The following is a 23,451-nucleotide window of genomic DNA, read 5'->3' as shown; positions in this document are numbered from 1 at the left end:
TTGGCACATCTCAAAGGGCATCTGTCAGCAGTTTTGTCCCTATGACACCAGCTGACCTTTTACATGTGCACTTGGCAGCTGAAGGCATCTGTGTTGGTCCCATGTTCATATGTGCCCGCATTGCTGAGAAAAATGTTGTTTTAATATATGCAAATGAGACTCTAGGAGCAATGGGGGTGTTGCCATTACACCTAAAGACTCTCCTCTCTCTGCAACTGCTGCCCCCTCTCCACTCTGATGACAGGACCAGGTGTGATCACATTTACACTGCCTTTCCCTGTCAATCAAAGTGCACAGGGCGCGGCAGTTGCAGAGAGCAAAGCCTCTAGGTGTAACGCCAACGCCCCCATTGCTCCTAGAGGCTCATTTGCATATATTAAAACATTATTTTTCTCAGCAATGCGGGCACATATGAACATGGGACCAACACAGATGCCTTCAGCTGCCAAGCGCACATGTAACAGGTCTGCCAGAGTCATAGGTACAAATCTGCTGACAGATGCCCTTTAGGCCATGAGCCCATACCCTTTGCTGTTAATCCACACGCTCTTGTGGAACTAGTCACAAAAAGTGTCAGTACTACGTAATAAACGTGGTGCAAAGCATGTACTCTAGTTTTTAGGTACAAATTTAAGGCGTATTCCGGCTATATCAAGTCATTTCCTATCCCTATTAAGTCATGGGGTCCGACTGCAAGGATCCCCACCGTTCACAAGAACTGAGGCCCTGTACCCCAGAAATGAATCGAGCAGCAGGTCAAGGATATACACTGCCACTCCATTCATTCTCTAGCTGGAGATAGGCGAGTATAGAGTTTGGCAGTTTGCAGCAGTCCCATAGAGATGAAGGGAGCGGCAGTGCCCGGGTTACTCTATTCACTTTAGGGGGTATGAGGTTCTGGTGATTGGTGGGGTTGTACTCTAATAATTATGACCTATCCTGTACACAGCCGATAACTTGATATCATCAGAATACACATAAATTCTGGTGCATTTATTTTAGTAAATCTCCCACCAGGTGTTTCATCTGCAGCTATTAATGGTAATCGGCATGTGGCATGCAGCTCGGCTGCACCTTGTACGGGCTTCCCAATACACCATCTTTTTCGTAATAGAAGGCATGCAATTTGGAGAGCAGAGCTTTGTGAAGTGGTCATCTACGTGATGGAGTGTTCAGTTTGATGAAAAAGTTTAACTTTGATGATAGTGAATACTATGAAGAGTAGATTTAGTAAGTTATTCAATAAAATGTAGCTGTATAGCGCTACCTGCTGTTTATTCTATTTCTTATTTCTCTGTGAACCTCACTGAGGTGGACACACATGCTCAGTCCTATCCTTTAACTGCCAGCAGCCATATAATCAGTTACAGGGCAAGAAGGATATGAGCCCTGAGAAACAACTCGCCCACTGGGATGCAAGAGAAAGGACACTCCCCCTGAGATGCAAGAGAAAGGATACGCCCCCTGAGATGCAAGGGAAAGGACGCTCCCCCTGAGATGCAAGAGAAAGGATACGCCCCCTGAGATGCAAGAGAAAGGATACGCCCCCTGAGATGCAAGAGAAAGGATACGCCCCCTGAGATGCAAGAGAAAGGATACGCCCCCTGAGATGCAAGAGAAAGGATACGCCCCCTGAGATGCAAGGGAAAGGACGCTCCCCCTGAGATGCAAGAGAAAGGACTCGCCCACTGAGATGCAAGAGAAAGGACACTCACCCTGAGATGCAAGAGAAAGGATACGCCCCCTGAGATGCAAGAGAAAGGATACGCCCCCTGAGATGCAAGGGAAAGGACGCTCCCCCTGAGATGCAAGAGAAAGGACACGCCCCCTGAGATGCAAGGGAAAGGACACTCCCCCTGAGATGCAAGAGAAAGGACACGCCTCTTGAGCTTTCTGCCTGAAATAAATCTAAGAGCAATGAATGGAGATATCTCTGAATGCATGTGAGGTACAGGGCCGGTTCTAGCTTTGTTAGAAAGATATTTTCTTGTACTATATGATGTCTGATTTTCATTTTTTTATCTCAATCATGGCATAATCCCTTTAAGGTCCAGAGACAAGGGGGGTGAGGCCTTATGTTTTTCATCTAGCCACATAAGCCGTCCTATTTTATCCTGTTTTCCAAAAACTAATGAAATCACTGTAATAGAAGAGGCTCTTCCACAAGATCCACCTCTCTCAATAATCTAGGGATAATGAAAATGTAATTTACAGGAGCAGGCCACCCGGCGATTTTATAATTTTCACTTCCAATTCTCATTGGTATTTTTCAAGCAGAAAGCAATTACAGAACTGGAAATGTGCGTTTTATGTTGTACGTAAGTTTTAGTCTGCTTGTTTTTTTTTTTTTTACTATAAAAAATATTCCAGGGTTGAATTCAATATAACCAGTAGTATCCGTACATCCATCCTATAAACCTATGCAACCGCTTACAAAATCCAATAATAGGCAGAACTTACCTGCACCCTGCTGATGGATCCCGGCTCCTTTGCTCCCCAGCATTGGTTGCCTTGCTTGGGTCCCCCTGCTGTATACATCCGCTTTCATGCTGCTGCAGCCAATGACTGGGTGCAGCGGAGGCCTGACCTCTTTGCGCCATGTCAGTCACTCATGTGACACAAGAGGGTCGGGTCGCCACTGCAGTCAGTTGTTGGCTGCAGTGTCAAAACACCCCAGTTGTTGGCTGCAGCGTCAAAACACCCCAGTTGTTGGCTGCAGTGTCATGGCCTACGCCTTTAAAAACTGTTGTATACAAATGATCATATTCTAAGCAGCGCCCACAAGAGTTCTGACTTCCACTCGGTCTTATAAACGTCCATTCTTTCTCCCCATACCCAGTCGACTACAGGCATCTATTGGACGAAAATATTACTTGTAACCTACTTAATTTCAGTCGGTAGGAGGCCTGTCGTTAAAAATGAATGGCTATTGATCATTTTGTCCTAAATTCCTAAGGACAAACGTTCATTTTAGTTGAAATTGTTTGTTTCAAAGAATTTTTGTCTAATGTGTATGGCCAGCTTTAATCCAGATATCCCTGCAAATGTAGTGTCCCACTAGGTAAAGGTGGGCACTACACAAGGGTTAATATGTCCATTGCATTAATGTAATGTTTACTGTTCATTTTCCTGTATTATCTGGGTGTCAGGCCTGTCAGGGTGTAGTTTAGCCTCCTAGACGCTAGAGGGAGCTAGAGAGCCCTAAGTATTTATAGGTAGGCGCAGACAGGGGAGAGTAAGTTCATTCCAGGTGGCTAGAAGTGAACATAGTCAGCCTGAAGCTCCTGAGGCCAAGCTTAGCTCAGTAGAGTCACCCCAGAAGAAGAATCTACCTCCTGGGAGAAACCTGCAGCTTCCCTTACCACAGGAACAGCACAACCAGCTCAGAGAAGTAAGCTGAGGGGCAGAGGTACTTTAATATAGAAGCAAGGGTCAATACTGGGGGAAGATTTATACACCAAGGATTAAAGCCAGCATTTAGGCATCCGGGCCTTGGGATCCAGCCAGCTAGAATAGCTGAGGGGATAGTGCAGCATAGTCCTGCGAAGCATTAACTGTTTACCCTCCAAGTATCTTGCAGGATTAATACCTGCCATATTGTGAAGTGAACCTGCTGTGGCATTTGTGATATAAGGGACTGCATCATCATCAACTGTCTGTACAAGTTGGACTGTTTTCCAAGTAAAGCAACGTTTGGTTCACCATACCATCTGTGTACTTCTGTCATGGAACCATGAACCAGACGTACAACAAGAGATAAGTGGAAATAAGAAGGCTTTATTGAAAATCAAGCTGTAAGCAAAAGTCCAAACGGATGGCTAAACCGAAGCAGGGTCTTGCGTAGACAGGGGTCAGGAACTGGAAGGGTAGTCAGACGAAGCCTGGATCAGGAACCAGCAGGGTAGTCAGACGAAGCCAGGATCAGGAACCAACGGGGTAGTCAGACGAGGCCAGGATCAGGAACCAGAAGCAGCAGCAGTCTTAGAAGCATGTGAACACAGGAGGACCAAGCAAGGAACTGAAGCCACAGACCTCCTATATATATGAGCTAGGCATCCAGCTCCTCCCAGTGGGAAGGAGAAGCCGCAGGGTGGGAGGCTACAAGAAACCCAGAAACCAAGATGGCCGCCAGCACATGTCAAACGAAGGAGAACAGTGAGAAGGTAAGACCATGACAGTACCTCCCCCTCAAGGGCCCCTCCTCCGCGGAGTAAGGAACGGTTTCTGAGGGAAGCGTGCGTGGAAGGCTCGGAGCAAAGCAGGAGCATGGACATCTGCGGAGGGAACCCAGGAACGCTCCTCTGGACCATAACCACGCCAATGGACCAAAAACTGCAACCGACCGCGGACCAGGCGTGAGTCCAGGATATTGCTCACCTCATATTCCTCACGATTGCCCACTTGGACCGGACGGGGCCGAGGAACCGAGGAAGTGAAACGATTACACACCAATGGCTTCAACAGGGAGACATGAAACACGTTGGAGATCCGCATGCCAGGAGGAAGCGCAAGGGCATAGGCTACCGGGTTTACCCTGCGAAGCACTCGGAAGGGACCAACAAAGCGAGGCGCCAGCTTGGGAGTGGGCACTCGAAGGTTGAGGTTGCGGGTGGACAACCATACACGGTCTCCGACCTGGTAGGAAGGAGCGGGCGCTCGTCTGCGATCAGCCTGGAGTCTCTGGCGCTGCGCAGAGACCTCAAGGGACCTCTGGATCTGTACCCAAGAAGCACGTAGGACGGAAAGGTGATCCTCCACAGCCGGAATATCCTGGGGAGAGAATACCTCCGGTAACACGGCAGGTTGGAACCCATAATTGGCCATGAAGGGAGACGTCCCAGAGGAAGAGTTCACCGCCGTGTTCCTGGCAAACTCAGCCCAAGGCAGGAGGTCAACCCAATTGTCTTGGTGATCGGAGACATAGCAACGAAGGAATTGCTCCAAGGCCTGATTGGATCGTTCTGCGGCCCCATTGGACTGAGGGTGGTAGGCCGAGGAGAAAGAGAGATGAATCCCCAACTGGGAGCAAAAGGCGCGCCAGAACCTGGACACAAACTGACTCCCCCGATCCGACACAATCTCCTTGGGCAAACCGTGCAACCGGAAGACCTCCCTGGCGAAAATCGTGGCCAACTCTTGTGCAGAGGGTAACTTCTTGAGAGGAACACAGTGGCACATTTTGGAAAACCGATCCACAATCATGAGAATGACCGTATGGCCTCGGGATGCAGGGAGGTCCACAATGAAATCCATCCCCAGGTGTGACCATGGGCGCTCCCCGGTGGCTATGGGTTGCAAAAGGCCCAACGGAAGGTGCCGAGGGGACTTACTCTGGGCACAAACGGAGCATGCCGCTACATATGCGGCGATGTCGGAACGTAGAGAAGGCCACCAGAACAGACGTGAAACAGCCCAGGACAGCTGATTCTTACCAGGATGCCCCGCGGCCTTGGAGTTATGGTAGGTTCGCAACAACCGAGTGCGCAACTCCTCAGGCACAAAACACCTGCCGTTGGGTCTCCCAGAGGGAGCACCAGATTGAGCCGCCAAAATCTGCTCACCCAGGGGAGAGGTCAGGCTGGTGCGAATGGCGGCCAGGATCTGATTCGGAGGTATGACCGAAGTCGGAATCGACTCCTCCCCGGACAGCTCGGAGTACTGCCGTGATAAGGCATCCGCTCTGATGTTCTTGGAACCGGGTAGGTAGGAGACCACGTAATTAAAACGTGACAAGAACAGAGCCCATCTGGCCTGACGTGGTGTCAATCTCTTGGCCTCAGAAAGGTAGGTCAGATTCTTGTGGTCCGTCAGGATGAGAACCGGAACCACCGAACCCTCGAGCAAGTGCCTCCATTCTTTAAGGGCCTGCACGATGGCCAATAACTCCCTGTCACCAATCTGATAGTTGCACTCCGCGGAAGACAGTTTCCGGGAGTAAAACCCACAGGGAAGCAGAGGACCCTCTGGTGTTCTACGCTGAGACAGAAGGGCGCCTACTCCCGTCTCAGACGCGTCCACCTCGAGGACAAAGGGCAACCCAGGGTTGGGATGCGACAGAATCGGAGCCGACACAAAGGCGGACTTTAGAGCCTCAAAAGCTCGGATGGCCTCGAGCGGCCAGACCTGGAAATTACTGCCCTTCCTGGTCAGATCCGTGAGAGGCTTGGCTAGCATAGAAAAGTCCCTGATGAACTTCCGATAATTGGCGAAGCCCAAAAAGCGCTGCAGGGCACGGAGACCACTGGGCTGGGGCCACTGTAAGACAGCCGAAACCTTCTCAGGATCCATGGAGAACCCCTCAGCGGAAATGATGTAACCTAAGAAGGTTACCTGGGATCGGTGAAATTCGCATTTCTCAAGCTTACCGAACAGCCTGTTCTCTCGTAACCGTTGCAACACTCGTCTGACATCCATAATGTGGGCCTCCATGGATTCAGAATATACCAAGATGTCATCCAAATAGACCACCACACACTGCTGCAACAGGTCACGGAAAACATCGTTGATGAATTCCTGGAAGACTGCGGGCGCATTGCACAACCCAAAGGGCATAACCAAGGATTCATAATGACCGGTCCTGGTGTTAAACGCGGTCTTCCACTCATCGCCCGCCTTGATCCTTACCAGGTTATATGCCGCCCTCAGGTCGAGTTTGGTAAAGACCGTGGCCCCTTTGAGGCGATCGAACAGCTCGGAAATCAAGGGTATCGGGTAAGCGTTCTTGATCGTGATGCGATTGAGACCCCTGTAATCGATGCAAGGCCTCAACTCACCGCCCTTCTTTTTCACAAAGAAAAATCCAGCCCCTGCCGGGGACGAGGATTTGCGAATGTGTCCGCGTGAAAGCGCCTCCCTCACGTACTCCTCCATGGCCTCATTCTCCGCTACCGACAGTGGATAGACTTTGCCACGAGGAGGAACGGCACCAGATTGTAACTCTATGGCACAATCGTATGGGCGGTGCGGAGGTAGGGCAACCGCGCGCACCTTATCGAATACATCCCGGTACTCTTCGTATTCAGGAGGCAACAGAGAGTCCGAGGAAGTACACAGCAACTTGACAGGCCCATGGATGCAACTAGCCCCACACTGCGGTGACCACGAGAGGATCTCGGCCGATCTCCAATCGAAAGTCGGATTATGCTTCTGGAGCCAGGGGTACCCCAAGACCACCGGGTAGTGTGGAGACGAAATCACCTGGAGACAGACCGACTCTCTGTGAACGGCACCAATGGCTATCCCCACTGGAAGGGTCTCATGAGTCACGTGTGGCGGCAGAAGGGGTCTGCCGTCTATCGCCTCAAGAGCCAGTGGGGAACCTCGAGGCTGCAGAGGAATGGAATTGGCGGCAGCGAACACACTATCAATGAACAAACCACCAGCACCAGAGTCCACCAACGCCTGGGTCGTCACCGAGCCCCCGACCCAGGAGAGGACAACAGTGATCAGTGGTTTGTCAACACGGGAAACCGGGGACGAGGAGACTCCACCCAAGATCTGCCCCCGACAGGATCTCAGGTGCGAGCGTTTCCCGGACGGTTCGGACATGCCAACTGAAAATGCCCACCGAGACCACAGTACATGCATCGGCCCTCGCGTCTCCGGAGTACCCTCTCCCCCTCGGACAGGCGAGCAAACCCCAGCTGCATGGGTTCACCCCCAGACAAGTCATCCCCAGGAGGCATGGGAGGAGAGGGAGGCACGGGTGGGACAGCAAACGTAGGCGCCAATCTGTTAGAAGACCTCCGCAGGCTCTCCTTAAAGGAAGGCCTCTCCCTGAGTCTGGTGTCAATCAAAATCAGGAAAGAAATAAGAGACTCGAGCTCCACTGGTAGGTCCTTAGCTGCAACCTCATCCTTCAAGGCATCCGAGAGACCATGAGAGAAAGCAGCGACCAGAGCCTCATTATTCCAGCCCACCTCTGCTGCCAGGGTACGAAACTCAATGGCGTATTCAGCTACGGATCGTGAACCCTGTCTGATGGACATAAGGAGCTTCGCAGCAGAGGCAGCACGAGGCGGCACATCGAATACCTTCCGAAGAGAAGCAACAAAACCGGAAAACTCGGCAACCACCGGATTGTTGTTCTCCCATAAAGGGCTGGCCCAGGCCAAGGCCTTGTCCGAGAGCAGCGAGATCAAGAAGCCCACCTTTGATCTCTCAGTAGGAAAGGCATGTGGCAGCAACTCGAAATAAATGCCCACCTGGTTAAGGAAACCTCGGCACTGAGTTGGCTCTCCCCCAAAGCGCTGTGGAAGGGGGGCAGAACCGGTCATGCCGCAGGCGCAGCAACAGGTGTCGGGGTAGACTCTTGCGCAACAACCGGAGCGGCAGTAGGAGCGGCCCCAGGAGCGACAACCGACCCATCGGCAACGGAAGCGAAATGAGCCGTGCGTTCAAGCAGGGTTTGCAACGCCACAGCGAACCGACCCAACAGGTGATCCTGCTGATCAAGTCTGGCAACCAGCGTAGGTAGCGAGGATGGCCCTGTACCGTCAAAATTCATGGCTTGGTCCTAATGTCATGGAACCATGAACCAGCCGTACAACAAGAGATAAGTGGAAATAAGAAGGCTTTATTGAAAATCAAGCTGTAAGCAAAAGTCCAAACGGATGGCTAAACCGAAGCAGGGTCTTGCGTAGACAGGGGTCAGGAACTGGAAGGGTAGTCAGACGAAGCCTGGATCAGGAACCAGCAGGGTAGTCAGACGAAGCCAGGATCAGGAACCAACGGGGTAGTCAGACGAGGCCAGGATCAGGAACCAGAAGCAGCAGCAGTCTTAGAAGCATGTGAACACAGGAGGACCAAGCAAGGAACTGAAGCCACAGACCTCCTATATATATGAGCTAGGCATCCAGCTCCTCCCAGTGGGAAGGAGAAGCCGCAGGGTGGGAGGCTACAAGAAACCCAGAAACCAAGATGGCCGCCAGCACATGTCAAACGAAGGAGAACAGTGAGAAGGTAAGACCATGACAACTTCATCACTACTCCTATAAATCGGTGTTCCACCGTTACAGGCACTGGCGTCACGATCCTTAAAGGGACCTTTCCTCAGGCACTCAAAATACCTGCAACATCCAGGGCACCTCATCCACCATCAGGCCTGGTCCCTTTTTACAGAGTGTGCCCCAGAGGAACTTGTGTCTACCTCTCCTTCACTGTCGCATGCCTGCCCAGGGTTCCCCTCCAAAAAGTGAGTAACCCTCGATTGCCCATAACCGTGACCTCACTATCGCAATACCCTGCAGGTCTGGCGTGCTGCACAAAGTGCCCTCACTGAGTAAAGAACTGTGAAATATGGAAATTAACATTAAGGTGTTAAAAGCTATATACACCTTTGGGGGCAATTTTTTATTGCTGCATTGTACTCATTATAAGCTAAAAATCATTCCAGGGTTGAATTCAATATAACCAGTATTATCTGTACATCCATCCTATAAACCTATGCAACCGCTTACAAAATCCAATAATAGGCAGAACTAGGGATCCTTGTGGCTAGACCTGCAAAAGGGAAGCATACTTACCTGCCGCTGGATCCCGGCTCCTTTGCTCCCCAGCATTGGCTGCCTTGTTTGGGTCCCCCTGCTGTAAACATCTGCTTTCATGCTGGAGATCACAGCCTGAAATGAGACATGATTGCCACCTTGCCCCCAGTGCCCCTGATAAATTTGTGCCCCCCACATGTGGCCATTGCCCCCCCCCCCCATTGTCTTCCATTGCCCCCCAGATGCCCCCTGCTGCGATGTCCTCTGTGCAGCAGCTCAGGAACGGAGTCACCGCCATCAGCAGCTTTAGCTTACAGCTAACACTCTACTGCTACGGCCGAAATCGGCACCGATCTCGGTTGTTTAACCCCATAGATGCTGTGGTCAGTAGTGGCCCGCGGCATCCATGGGGTTAAGAGGGAGGGAGCTCCCTCTCTCTTGCATCAGGCCACTGCTTCTGCGATGGCAGCGGCCCGATGGTTGCCATGACAACCGGGCGCCTTACAAAGGTGTCCGGGCTGCCGTGTACCTAAGGGCTCTTTCACACCTGCGTTATTGTCTTCCGGCATAGAGTTCCGTCGTCGGGGCTCTATGCCGGAAGAATACTGATCAGTTTTATCCTAATGCATTCTGAATGGACAGTCCGGCCAAAAATCCGGAACACTTGCCGCAAGGCCGGATCCGGAATGAATGCCCATTGAAAGGCATTGATCCGGATCCGGCCTTAAGCTAAACGTCGTTTCGGCGCATTGCCGGATGCGACGTTTAGCTTTTTCTCAATGGTTACCATGGCTGCCGGGACGCTAAAGTCCTGGCAGCCATGGTAAAGTGTAGTGGGGAGCGGGGAGCAGCATACTTACCGTCCGTGCGGCTCCCGGGGCGCTCCAGAGTGACGTCAGGGCGTCCCAAGCGCATGGATGACGTGATCGCATGGATCACATGATCCATGCGCATGGGGCGCTCTGACGTCATTCTGGAGCGCCCCGGGAGCCGCGCGGACTGTAAGTATACTGCTCCGCCGCTCCTACTATGGCAACCAGGACTTTAATAGCGTCCTGGCTGCCATAGTAACACTGAAAGCATTTTGAAGACGGATCCGTCTTCAAATGCTTTCAGTACACTTGCGTTTTTCCGGATCCGGCGTGTAATTCCGGCAAGTGGAGTACACGCCGGATCCGGACAACGCAAGTGTGAAAGAGGCCTAAGACTGATCAGACCCTCAGGGTCTGATCAGCCTTAGGCCTCTTTCACACGAGCGTGACAGATTAGGTCCGGATGCGTTCAGGGTGCGTTCAGTGAAACTCGCAAGCAAGTTCAGTCAGTTTTGTCTGCGATTGCGTTCAGTTGTTCCGTTTTTCCGCGCGGGTGCAATACGTTTTGATGCGTTTTTCACGCGCGTGATAAAAAACTGAAGGTTTACAAACAACATCTCTTAGCAACCATCAGTGAAAAACGCATCGCTTGCAGATGCAATGCGTTTTCCACGCAGCCCCATTCACTTCTATGAAGCCAGGGCTGCGTGAAAAACGCAGAATATAGAACATGCTGCGATTTTCACGCAACGCAGAACTGATGCGTGAAAAACAACGCTCATGTACACAGCCCCATTGAAATGAATGGGTCAGGATTCAGTGCGGGTGCTATGCGTTCACGTCACGCATTGCACCCGCGCGGAAAACTCGCTCGTGTGAAAGGGGCCTTAGTGTAAGTGTAGCACTGACTATACAGTGCATTGCAATAGATGACTATTGCAATGCACTGTATAGCTATCAGGCCCACTGGATTTTTATGATCCAGATGGATCTTGATAGATTTTTAAAAAGTCTGAAAAAAGAAAGTTACAAATAAAAAATAAAATAAAAATTGTCTTTTCTCATATCCGTTCATTTATGTCATTAAAAAATAAAATAAAATAAATACACATAGTTGGTATCGCCGCATCCGTAACAACCTGATCTATAAAAGTATCTTATTACTAATGCCGCGGGGTGAAGTCCGTAAAAAATAATGTAGAAAAAAATGACAGAATTGCTGTTTTTGTCACCTCATGTCCACAAAAAAATAAATAACAAGTGATCAAAAATACATATGTACCCCAAAATGATACCAATAAAAACTACAGCCCATCACGCAAGAAACAAGCTCCTAAACAGCTACGTTGGTGAAAACATAAAAAAGTTATGGACTTTAGTATATGGCGATGCAACATATAATTTATTTTTAACACAAAAGTGATTTTATTGCTAAAAAAGTAGTAAAACATAAAAAAACTACATAAATTTGGTATCGTCATAATTATCTTATAATATTTACCACAAGAGGAACCCCATAAAAAATAAAAACACTAACAGAATTGTCATTTTTGACTACTTCACCTCCACAAAAACACACATTCAGATGAATGGGGACGTGTACTGTCCGCGGAGAACACGTACAGCACATGTCCTTGAAACACTGACGTGTGAATGAGGCTTAAGCCTTCTAACTTCCTAAAAAAATTAAATGAAAATTACAAAATGATGCCAACATAAAGTAGACTTATGGGGAATGTAAAGTGATAACTATTTTATGAAGTATCATTATCCGTCTTAAAAGCAAAGAAATTCGAATTTTGAAAATAGTGAATTTTTCCAAAATTAATGCAAATTTGGGATTTTTTTAGGCATAAAGATAAAACGTATCAACTCAAATTCACCACTAACATGAAGTACAATGTGTCATGAGAAAACAGTCTCAGAATGGCTTGGATAAGTAAAAGCTTTCAAAAGTTATAACCACATAAAGTGACACATGTCAGATTTGAAAAATGGGGCTCCGGCATTTGGTCCAAACTGGCTGTCTCTTGAACGGGTTAAAGGGGATGATGTCCAGCCTTTTTTAAGTGATGACCGATCCTCTGGATGGGCAATCACTAGCTGATTGGCAAAGGTCTGGGACCCGGGACACCCACCATCACCGAAACTACACTGCATCGTCGACAATTAGTGGACATCACTCGTCACTGAGACGCTGCTCCTATGGAAGTTGATGGGAGCAGTGCTGCAGTGACCAGCGTTGTCCACTATGATGTTGATGGTGCGGTGTTGATTCGTCACCGACTTCTGGTGTTAAAGCTACAAAGCTACGGGCCGGACCCTTGCTAATAAGGTAGTGATGACCTATCCTGAGGATAGCCCAATATTTAGAAAAAGGTGGGACAACCACATTAAAACCAGTGTCATAGGATCACAACATAGGAGAAGTGGACAAAGCAGAAATGCTGCCCTAAACCAGGGATCAACAACCTCCGGCACTCCAGCTCTTCTGAAACTACATTTCCCAGAATGCTTCATTCACTTCTATGGGAGTTACAAGAACAGCTGAGCAAGTGTGCATGCTGGGAGTTGTAGTTTTTACAGCAGACGGAGAGCCGAAGGTGGCAGATTCGTGCCCCAGACAGATCTATCTTGCTTTAAAGATAAATACACAGCAGATCCTGCAGCACCTGATGCCTCCACCTTCTGTAACCCCCATTCATCAGGCATGAATTTGACTGCAACAGTCGCTGCAAGGGAATGTATAAAAATGTAAAGGTGATCATGTAACCCATGGTGGCATTAAAGTGGTTATGCCTTGATTGATGGGAATAATAAAAATCTGACATTGTATAGAATATGACAATCTCTTTCTTACAAAGCTAAACCAGCCCTGTACTTCACATGGCTCCAGAGATCTCCCCATTCATTGTACCTATTACTCTGCTAGATTGTATTCAGGCTGGCAGCTTAGGGGGTGTGACCTTTCTGCTGCAGCTCTCTCCCTATCACAGCTCAGGGGAGTGTCTCTCTCCCTCTTCTAACAGTAGATACAGCTGGTGGCAGTTGGAGGATGAAACTGAACATGTGCGACCACCTCAGTTGGTGGACACCGGGGGCACCATTATAATGAAATAAAGAGAATGTCTCACAACTGGAGCATTTTTATAAAAGAAAGCAAATTACAAAGGTAACAACTTTTTTATGCTGAATTATATTCAAATAATATTTAATGGTGTCAGAATCCCTTTAAAGGGGTTGTACCATCTCATACATTGGTGGGATATCAGTAGGGTATGCCATCAATGTCTGATAGGTGTAGGTCTCACCTCTGGGACCCAAAACCATCTCTAGAACAGAGCCCACAAAGGGAAGGAGAGCAGAAAATTTCTAAGGGAGTCCCATAGAAATTAATGGGAAGCGCACTGCGCAAGCGCGACCACTGCTCCATTCACTTCTATGGGGCTGACAGAAATAGCTTGCGCCAGGGTACAGCTATTTTCTTAAGTCCCATAGAAATGAATAGAGGGCGGCCATGCATGTGCAGTCTTTTCTCCTTTAGTTTGTGGGCTCCGTTCTAGAGATTGGTGCAAGTCCCAGATGGGACTATATCCTAGTGATATGCCACCAGTGTATGAAATGGGCCAACCCCTTTAAGTTTGGCAAAGCCAAGCCACTCTTTGCAGTGTCTGTCTGCGCTGACTCATAGAGGACGGTTCCTAATAGGTCCAATTGGGCCTCTCTGCCTTGGAAAGGTGTAGTTTAGATTCATGATGAGAAAAGGTCATTCCTCAGAGGTGGGCTTCTGACCTACAGGAAAGCTAGGATGGACCATGAGGTTACATCTAGACACACAATGGACTGCCCATCTAAATTGAAATGATGATGAATACCAATAGAAGTCAGTGGGGAAAATCCACCCCAAAAATCTGTGACAACTATTCCTGGACATTGATTCTCAAGCATTAGGGGTCATTAGGTTCTGGGCGCTATTTTACTCCGTAGTATTACATAGCAGAAAGCATACTTTAATTTTAGCGTAAGGTTGTTACACTTGGATTATCTTTAATAAGTAAAATGCTATATTTCAACATAAAACCCAGCATAACATAAATCCCGCCCTGTTTATCAGTACTTAATAATGCAGCGCTATAGGAGCAGATAAGACATCAGCGCGTCAGGCTTTACGGTCTGCTGCTCCCCGATACGCCTGCATTCACACCACCTGCTTTGCATTTCTGAAACATTGATAAATGACTTTCCAGCAGCTATCTCTGTGGGATGATACTTCTTTTAGCCTGGGTGACTTTTTAATTTCACTGCTGGCGTCTGAAGCTTCACATCTGAGATCGAGCACACATATATTAGTAATAAAGAATGTAGGCATCTATAGGTTTTCCTTAGTGAAGATAGAAAGATGGATGGATGGATAGATAGGTAATGAATAAAGCACTCTTGACGCAAAAAATAGGAGTAATCCCTCTGACGATCACGGACTTAGATCCAGCAGTGAAATAGTTAAAGTAAGCTCATGCACACAACAGTATTTTTTTGCGGTCCGCAAAAAGGGGTTCCGTTGTTCCCTGATCCGTGTCTATTTTTGTTTCCGTGTATCTCCAAACATGAAGGAAAGTAAAAAAAAAAAATCTAAGTTTAGTTTGCCATGCAAATGATAGGAAAAAAACGGACGCGGGCGACAATCTTGTGTGCATCCGTATTTTTTTAATGGACCCATTGACTTGAATGGGTCTGCGAACCGTTGTCCGTGAAAAAATAGGACAGGTCATATTTTTTTCACTGACTGGAAACACGGATCACGGACGCGGATGACAAACGGTGCATTAGCCGAGTTTTCCACGGACCCATTGAAAGTCAATGAGTCCGCAGAAAATCACGGAAAACGGAACAACGGACACGGGACACAACAACGGTTGTGTGCATGAGGCCTAAGAGGTAGCACTCCGATTAAGTGAAAAATTGACTTCTTTATTCCTCCATACTTCTGCCAACGTTTCAACTCAACTCAATGGAGCCCTTGTCAAGCTATATATATATATATATTTGTTAGATGATCAAAAATCACGCAGCACTCCAAATAAAGTAAGGATGGTTTGTGAACCCTCTTTATTCACCTCGCCCAACATTTCGGCCGAAAAGTTGTGCGAGGTGAATAAAGAGGGTCCACCACCCATCTTTACTTTATCCGGAGTGCTGCCTCATTTTTATTTTTGGGGGGGATTATCCATTGGACCTATTGCCTACGGTCTGTGAGGGAGTGTACTTGTTTCCTTCACCTCTGACAGTGCTGCTGTGTTTTTTGTTTTCTAGATGCATAGATGCTCATTAGATAGATAGATAGATAGATAGATATTAGATAGATAGATATTGGATAGATAGACTATAAGATAACGATTAGTGTTGATCGACCACCATAGTGCTCGGGGGCTCTGCCCGAACACATTGGGATGCTTGGGTGTTCTACCGAACACCCTAGTATAATGGAAGTCAATGGGAGAACCCGAGCATTAAACCAGGCACCCCCTGCTCTGAAGAGGGGAGGGTGTCTGGTTCATAGGAAAGGGTCAGAAATTGATGGAAACACCACTGAAATGGTTTGGAAACAGCATGGGGAGGATGTCTGGATGCATCATGGACTTCCAGGTCGCTGCTGAGAACCATGTTGTCCGAGTAGTACGCCACTTTTACAGACTGACAATAATACGCACAAAACAAAACAAAAAATCAATTTTAGAGGAAAAATTGTTAAGAAACATTCTATCCTGTATATTTACTTGTATATAAAGTGCAAGGGCTGCCAAAAATTACAAGGAAGAGGTACTCCGATACAACCTGTATATCACATAATGGAGGGCCTCATTCACTGTGTGGTACAATAGTTCAGGTAGTGGGACTCCTACACTCATAAAGCCTATGCACTAAGTGAAAGGGCTGCCAAAAATTAGAAGGAACCGGCACTCCAAAACACCCTTTGTTACACAAAAAAGAGGGCATTATACACACCCTTCAAAAATTATGATTGATGGCCTGCTGGTGACCCTCAAAAACATTTGGAGCAAGGGCCTGCTGATCTGACCATCTAAAACATTAGGGGTGAGGGCCTGCTGCCTCATTGGTGAGAACCTCTGGGCGATTGCACGTCACCGTGAAGACGACGATCCATTTGGATGTCTGCTCTATCAACTTTCGATGTTCTTTTCTGCGCCTACTATGGTGATCACGGGTAACGGGGAATCAGGGTCTGATGCCGGAGAGGGAGCCTGAGAAAGGGATACCACATCCAAGGGAGGTCAATGGCTGAAATCTAATTGGCTGTTGTTGCCTTGCCCCTTTTTTTCCCTAATTGTGAACCACCCAGAGAGGATGGGACAAGTTATTAAAGCACAAGGATCCAAGGAAGGCAGCAGGCGCACGGCAATTACCCACTCCCAACTCGGGGAGGTAGTGACGATAAATAACAATACAGGACTCTTAAGAGGCCCTGTTATTGGAATGAGTACACTTTCCGTTAACAAGGATCTATTGGAGGGCAAGTCTGGTGCCAGCAGCCAACTTGCTCCCGGCCTCCACAACATTCACCCAGTGTGCCATCATGGTGAGGATTGTGACCAGACTCTTGGCTACTGAGACTGGACTTGGTGGAAGACAGGGTGCTTAACCGACTGGAAGCGTTATCTGCTGCACTCAAACCGACCACCTGGTCGCACTGGTGTGACTTCAAGAGTTTTGTCCTGCGCCGCCCTGCAAACTGGGACATAAAGCTAGGTATTGTGGATGAGTGTTTTTCTTGTGCTCTGGCAGCAGGCACAGTTTCAATGCGCCCAGGGCCACTGCCTCTGCGTGAACCATCAGCATCACAGCCACTTCCCCATCCCTTAATGCTCGCCTTCTTCATATTAAATGTTATATGCACGCTTGACACAAGTCACTGCAGACACCCTCTATAGAAAAAGTATTGAAAATGATGGAAAAAATATACTCGTTTTCACTTATATTTTTCCTATCTCTGCCCCTAACACACAGAAGGTATTGAACAGATGTCACAAGTCACTGCAGACACCCTCTATACAAAAAGTATTGAAAATTATGGGGAAAAAAATTGATGGCTATATTTTATTAATGCCAGCCTGCCACCACACACAATAGTCCTTAAAAGGACTTTTGGGTCTTTGAAACGTTTTTCTACTAAATAGATTGCGATCAGACTCCCTACACTCTCTGTCCCTTCCTAAGCGCAGCTCTCTCTGACTACAAATGAGCCGAACATGCATCATCGGGTGCTATATAGCACCCGATGACGTGTTCCGGCCAGCCAATCACTGTAATGCCAGTAGCCAACATGGCTACTGGCATTACAGTGAGGGCAGCACTTACCTGCACGTTTATTGGCTGCATAGCAGCCGCGAAACGTGTGGGGAGGAGACTCGAGCATGGTGCTCGAGCACATGCGGTACTTGGCCGAATACTGCCATGTGCCGAGCATAGCGATGCTCGAGCCGAACAACAGTTCAACCAAGCATGCTCGCTCAACACGAATAACTATGTCTATGTATTTACAAACCACCATGTCCACCGTTACCCATTTTCATCTTGAAGACCCCTTGAGCCCAGAACTTAAGGCCATAGATAAGTTGTCCGTCTCCCTTGTCTTGACCTCTGCCATATAGGCTGTGAGAGAGTTGTCACCAGGGGCAGACTGGAAACTTAAAGTGGCCCTGGAAAGAAAACTAAAAATGGCCCCATTGTAGGCAGGTCCAAATTAATAGAAGGCAGGGCTACACAAGTAGGCGGTGTCAACAATACCATAGTGCAAAATGCCATCCCAGCAGAACCAAATAACACGGTGTAGCACAGTATACTGCCCCAAAAGCTGGCCCTCTGTGGTGGACGTCAGTAGCTACCATCTTCTGTCCTCCTCCAGTTGTCTATAGAGCAGGAAGCTTAGGAGATGAGGTGCAGGCCACAGCAGTTGAATTCAGGAGGACATGTGCGGTCGCTGGCTGGGTCCTTGAGTACCTGATTCTCACAGCGTTAATTACTGTTCAGAGCTCATTATGTACCCGGTCAGCAGCAGAGAGGAGGACTTTGGTGGCGTCCTGGGCATCAGCCCACAAGGAAACTTCCCTCTAGGGTCAATTCGCCCCTGGTTGTCACGCCAGAAGTAGCACACTGATGCTAAATGTCCATTATGTAAGCTCTGTCCTAAGAAAATCTATAAACCTGCAGAGCTACACTCAGCTTTACCCAATTAGCCTTTCTCTTTTAATCAAGTCGTGAGGTGCAAATCCACACACGCCAGGTAATGACTACACTGCATTAAAATGTGCTAATAGCCCTAGCAGATTACAGTTCAGGATGAGAGGCAGGGAGGGCATTGTACAGGTGCGAGGAATAGGTTTGGTAGTAATTAGAAATTATGAGGGAGATTTACTAAAAATATAATAGGATCCTGGCTCAAACGGAGTCTACAGACTGGTGCACCTGCCGTGTGCCACATTTATTAAAAGGACTCTGCCACCCCGATCTTCACTGCCTCGTAGGGCTGGCTCAGCTGAATGTAATGAAACCTTTCGCTTAGTGATCTGTTTCTTCATTCTGGAGAAAAACTCCTTTTAATCCATATGCAAATGAGCAGTAAAGTGCACCAAGCCACTCTGTGCACCCTTGCTCCTCCTGCTTCCTCTGCCAGCCCCTCCCTCACCTTCTTAATTGACAAGGTCAAGATGACTATGCAGGCCCTGTCAATCAAGAAAGAGAGGGAGGGGCTAGCAGAAGAAGCCAGAGGAGAAAAGGTGCACAGAGTGGCTTTACTCCGCCCTTGGTGCACTTAACTGCTCATTTGCATATGGATTAAAAGGAGTTTTTTTTTCCAGAATGAAGAAACGGATCACTATGTGAAAGGTATCATTATATTCAGCTGAGCCAGTCCTACAAGGCACTATGCCTGGTGTATTAGTGACAGATTCCCTTTAAGTATTTCAACCTCCTTGTAAGGTGTTTAGACAGGAGTACACAGCTGCGTACGTTCACCGCATGCACCAATTTATTAATGGCGTGTGCCAGAATTTTGGAACAAAATAATGGTATAAAGTAAGGCAGCCAAGAGATGGCTTATGAAACCAGGGCATAAGCTCTAGAAAATGGCACCAGATCTGTCATACAACGCCCACAAGCGTGATAAATCTAGCGCATCTTCTGCTATTAATAAATCGGTCCTTACGCCTCATGTGTCTGAAATCTCCACTTATAACACTGGGGGGCCCTCATGTTTAGGGTGGGCCTGAGGATCCTTCTGGTGAAGTGACTGGTATCTGCTGTTCTCTCTGCCTTTTAGTTCTAATATGTACAGTATGGTAAATCTTCCATGCCATTTTATAGTTTTACCATGGATATACAATCAGCATTAATAGCAGAGTAACTCACACCACTGATCCTGCACACGACTGTATCCGTTTTGCGGTCTGCATTCCATAAATCTCAAAAATACAGATACCACCCATGTGCATCCCACACTTTTCTTGGTGCCCATTGTAGAAATACCTATTCTTGACCACAAATAGTTACACTGATCCTGCAGAGCTGCATTCAGAATTCTGTTATTGTTACGACCAGTGGTCAAACCAGAGATGGTGTGGACTCTGTTATTCAGCACTCTCACAGGAGATAGGACAGAACACAGCGAGAGAGAAACTGAACTACTACCTACAGGATTAGCTAATATGGTTGACAGCTGACTGAGTCAGACAACAGGTAACGCTCCGATAGCTCAAGTTGCAGTAAGAACTGCAGTTAGTGGACACCACAGAGTCCAATAGCAGACTGGAGTAAAGGTTGCTGCTGCTGATAATGATGATTGTCAGAAGCTGAAGCGTGGTCAGAGACAAGCCAGAGGTCAGAAGGCGGTATCAGGTAGCAGCGTTGTGCAGAGGGTCAGACAGGTCCAGTAGTCGATGCAGGCGGCAGGCAAACAGAGTGGTCAAACACAGAAGATCAGAACACTGTCACGGAAGGTGTACAGGAAACAAGACAACACAAAATGAATATACGACTCACTGGATCCAAAACTAAGGAACAAAAGGGGAGACCCCTGCATCAGACCTGGCACTCTCCCTGACTGCTCAGCCTATGCGAAAATCCCAATGGTAGATGATAGCATATCCTCGTACCTCGACTGTATAACACCTGAACACCCTATAATAGTGAGGGGACACGACCACCGGCTCCCTACACTAGATAAGGAGGGAGTCAGGGTCACCTGGGATCCAGCAAACAGAAAAACACAAATGAATGCACAACACTTATCTTGTAGAAGGCTGGGAAGTAGGATCAGCATGCACACACACTCCAGGAAGTAATATAAACCGCAAACTGATGCACTATGGGGAGGAATTTAAAGGGATGCAATCAGTACAACTACATGACAGCTGAGAGAGGCTAACGAGATGAGGAACTGAAAGCAAAACAAAGGAAGCTCAAGGAGGAGGTTCTGAAAGGCATCTGTCAGAGCTTCTCAGATGTCTGGTGGTGACAAACACCTTTGATATTACTGATAGTAACTAGATGCTGAGGCAACTTCCTAGAAGAGGAAGCTGCTATTTAACCTTGTAACCTCGCCATGGGGCCATGCCGGGAGACAGGAAGCACACGGCCCTGGAAGCATAAGTGACAGGAAGCGGCGGGCGCGCGCCCCTAAGGTGATGCCAGATTGGGATGGAGCACGGAGGCCAGAAGACGTGTCTGGCATGCACACGATTGCCACATCTGGCGGAGACAGCAGCAGGCAGTGAGGCAGGAGATGCTGGGGATATGCTATGGGATGTATTGCAGTAGGCCCAGGCCTAACAGCTATTTACTGTTAAAAAAAGCACACCCCTAACTAGAGTTGCTCAGTTAGTTATCCCTTTATCAAATGACCAGCGGCGTTACAAACATGGGGCCCCCATGGCAAAATTTGGAATTCAGCCCTATTCCACCATGACTACTTTGAAAAACATGTTCAGGCTTAGGCAGGGTGCTGAATCTCCTTAAAGAGACCAGTCCTCTATGGAGACTTACTGGAAGTACTCCCTGGTACGGAGAATTATTGGCAGTGCTCCATGGGAAATGAATATGCGAAGAGGTAGAAGAACAATCTCACTAGTGCCGCCTCTTGGAAGTGGCTCCCTATTAGCCAAAATCAGACCTTCCAACAAGCCTTGGGATTAGACACAGTACAGAAATAATCTACTCGGAGATTCTGCAACACTAGAATTATACAAACAGTGATGTCACATAGTACAGAGATACTGTAGCGATGTGACATAGTACAGAGATAATGCAGTGATGTCACATAGTACAGAGATACTGTAGCGATGTCACATAGTACAGAGATACTTTAGCGATGTGACATAGTACAGAGATATTGTAGCGATGTCACATAGAACAGAGATAATGTAGCGATGTCACATAGTACAGAGATACTTTAGCGATGTGACATAGTACAGAGATATTGTAGCGATGTCACATAGAACAGAGATAATGTAGCGATGTCACATAGTACAGAGATAATGTAGCAATGTCACATAGTGCAGAGATAATGTAGCGATGTCACATAGTACAGAGATAATGTAGCGATGTCACATAGTACAGAGATACTGTAGCGATGTCACATAGTACAGAGATAATGTAGTGATGTCACATAGTGCAGAGATAATGTAGCGATGTCACATAGTACAGAGATAATGTAGCGATGTCACATAGTACAGAGATACTGTAGCGATGTCACATAGTACAGAGATACTGTAGCGATGTCACACAGTACATAGATATTGTAGCGATGTCACATAGTACAGAGATAATGTAGCGATGTGACATAGTACAGAGATACTGTAGCGATGTCACATAGTACAGAGATACTGTAGCGATGTCACACAGTACAGAGATATTGTAGCGATGTCACATAGTACAGAGATAATGTAGCGATGTGACATAGTACAGAGATAATGTAGCGATGTCACACAGTACAGAGATAATGTAGCGATGTCACACAGTACAGAAATTTTGTAGTGATGTCACATAGTACAGAGATACTGTAGCGATGTGACATAGTACAGAGATAATGTAGCGATGTCACATAGTACAGAGATACTGTAGCGATGTCACACAGTACAGAGATAATGTAGCGATGTCACATAGTACAGAGATAATGTAGCAATGTCACATAGTACAGAGATAATGTAGCAATGTCACATAGTACAGAGATAATGTAGCGATGTCACATAGTACAGAGATAATGTAGCGATGTCACATAGTACAGAGATAATGTAGCGATGTCACATAGTACAGAGATAATGTAGCGATGTTACAGCACAATAAAAAAGTAATGGTGAACAGAAGGAAAATGCAAACTGAAGAAATCTCGATGCTCCTTGCTACTTTCACACTAGCGCTTGATCAGATCCGTCTGCATTAATAACTTAGAAAATTTTCTAAGTGCACAAGATGCCTGAGCGGATCCGTCCAGACTTTCAATGTAAAGTCAATGGGGGACGGATCCGCTTGAAGATTGAGCCATATGGTGACCTCTTCAAGCGGATCCGTTCCCATTGACTTACATTGTAAGTCTGGACGGATCCGCACGGCCAGGCGGACAGCTGAACGCTGCAAGCAGCGTTCAGCTGTCCGCCTGTCCGTGCGGAGGCGAGTGGAGCGGAGGCTGAACGCCGCCAGACTGATGCAGTCTGAGCGGATCCGCTCCATTCAGACTGCATCAGGGCTGGACGGAGGTGTTCGGGTCCGCTCGTGAGCTCCTTCAAACGGAGCTCACGAGCGGACCGACGAACGCTAGTGTGAAACTAGCCTTAATAAACTTAGAAAGGGGCTGTATTACATTTTCCAGATCCCTTATGTCTCTGAGTGGAAAGTATATGCCTGCTACTCTGGTAGTTACGCCCATGCAGATTACTATACCGTTCCTAGAGTCAATACTTTCCATACTACAAAGCCATACATCAAGAGGTGCAAACACTTAGCCACTATAGGATGCTGGGTAATTTCAGCTCTGAATCCATGGGAATTGGAAATGCAGCTCTCTTAGTATTGTTTTTCATATATGTAATCTGTCTAGAGTTTAAAATAAATAAAATACATTAAAATAAACATTTTTACTGTTCAAT

General features: G+C 47.5%; 1 protein-coding gene across 2 annotated transcripts in view; it reads right to left on the bottom strand.

Moving 5' to 3' along the window:
• LOC122921466 (deubiquitinase DESI2-like) overlaps window positions 1-23,451 on the bottom strand; it is a 119,583-nt gene that overhangs the window by 45,851 nt on the left and 50,281 nt on the right. The window lies entirely within an intron of this gene.

This window comes from Bufo gargarizans, chromosome 11 (genome assembly GCF_014858855.1).
Source record: "Bufo gargarizans isolate SCDJY-AF-19 chromosome 11, ASM1485885v1, whole genome shotgun sequence".
In the NCBI taxonomy this organism is placed as follows: Eukaryota; Metazoa; Chordata; class Amphibia; order Anura; family Bufonidae; genus Bufo; species Bufo gargarizans.
Note: the sequence above shows the minus strand (reverse complement) of the source record. Positions and strands in the feature narration are given on the sequence as shown.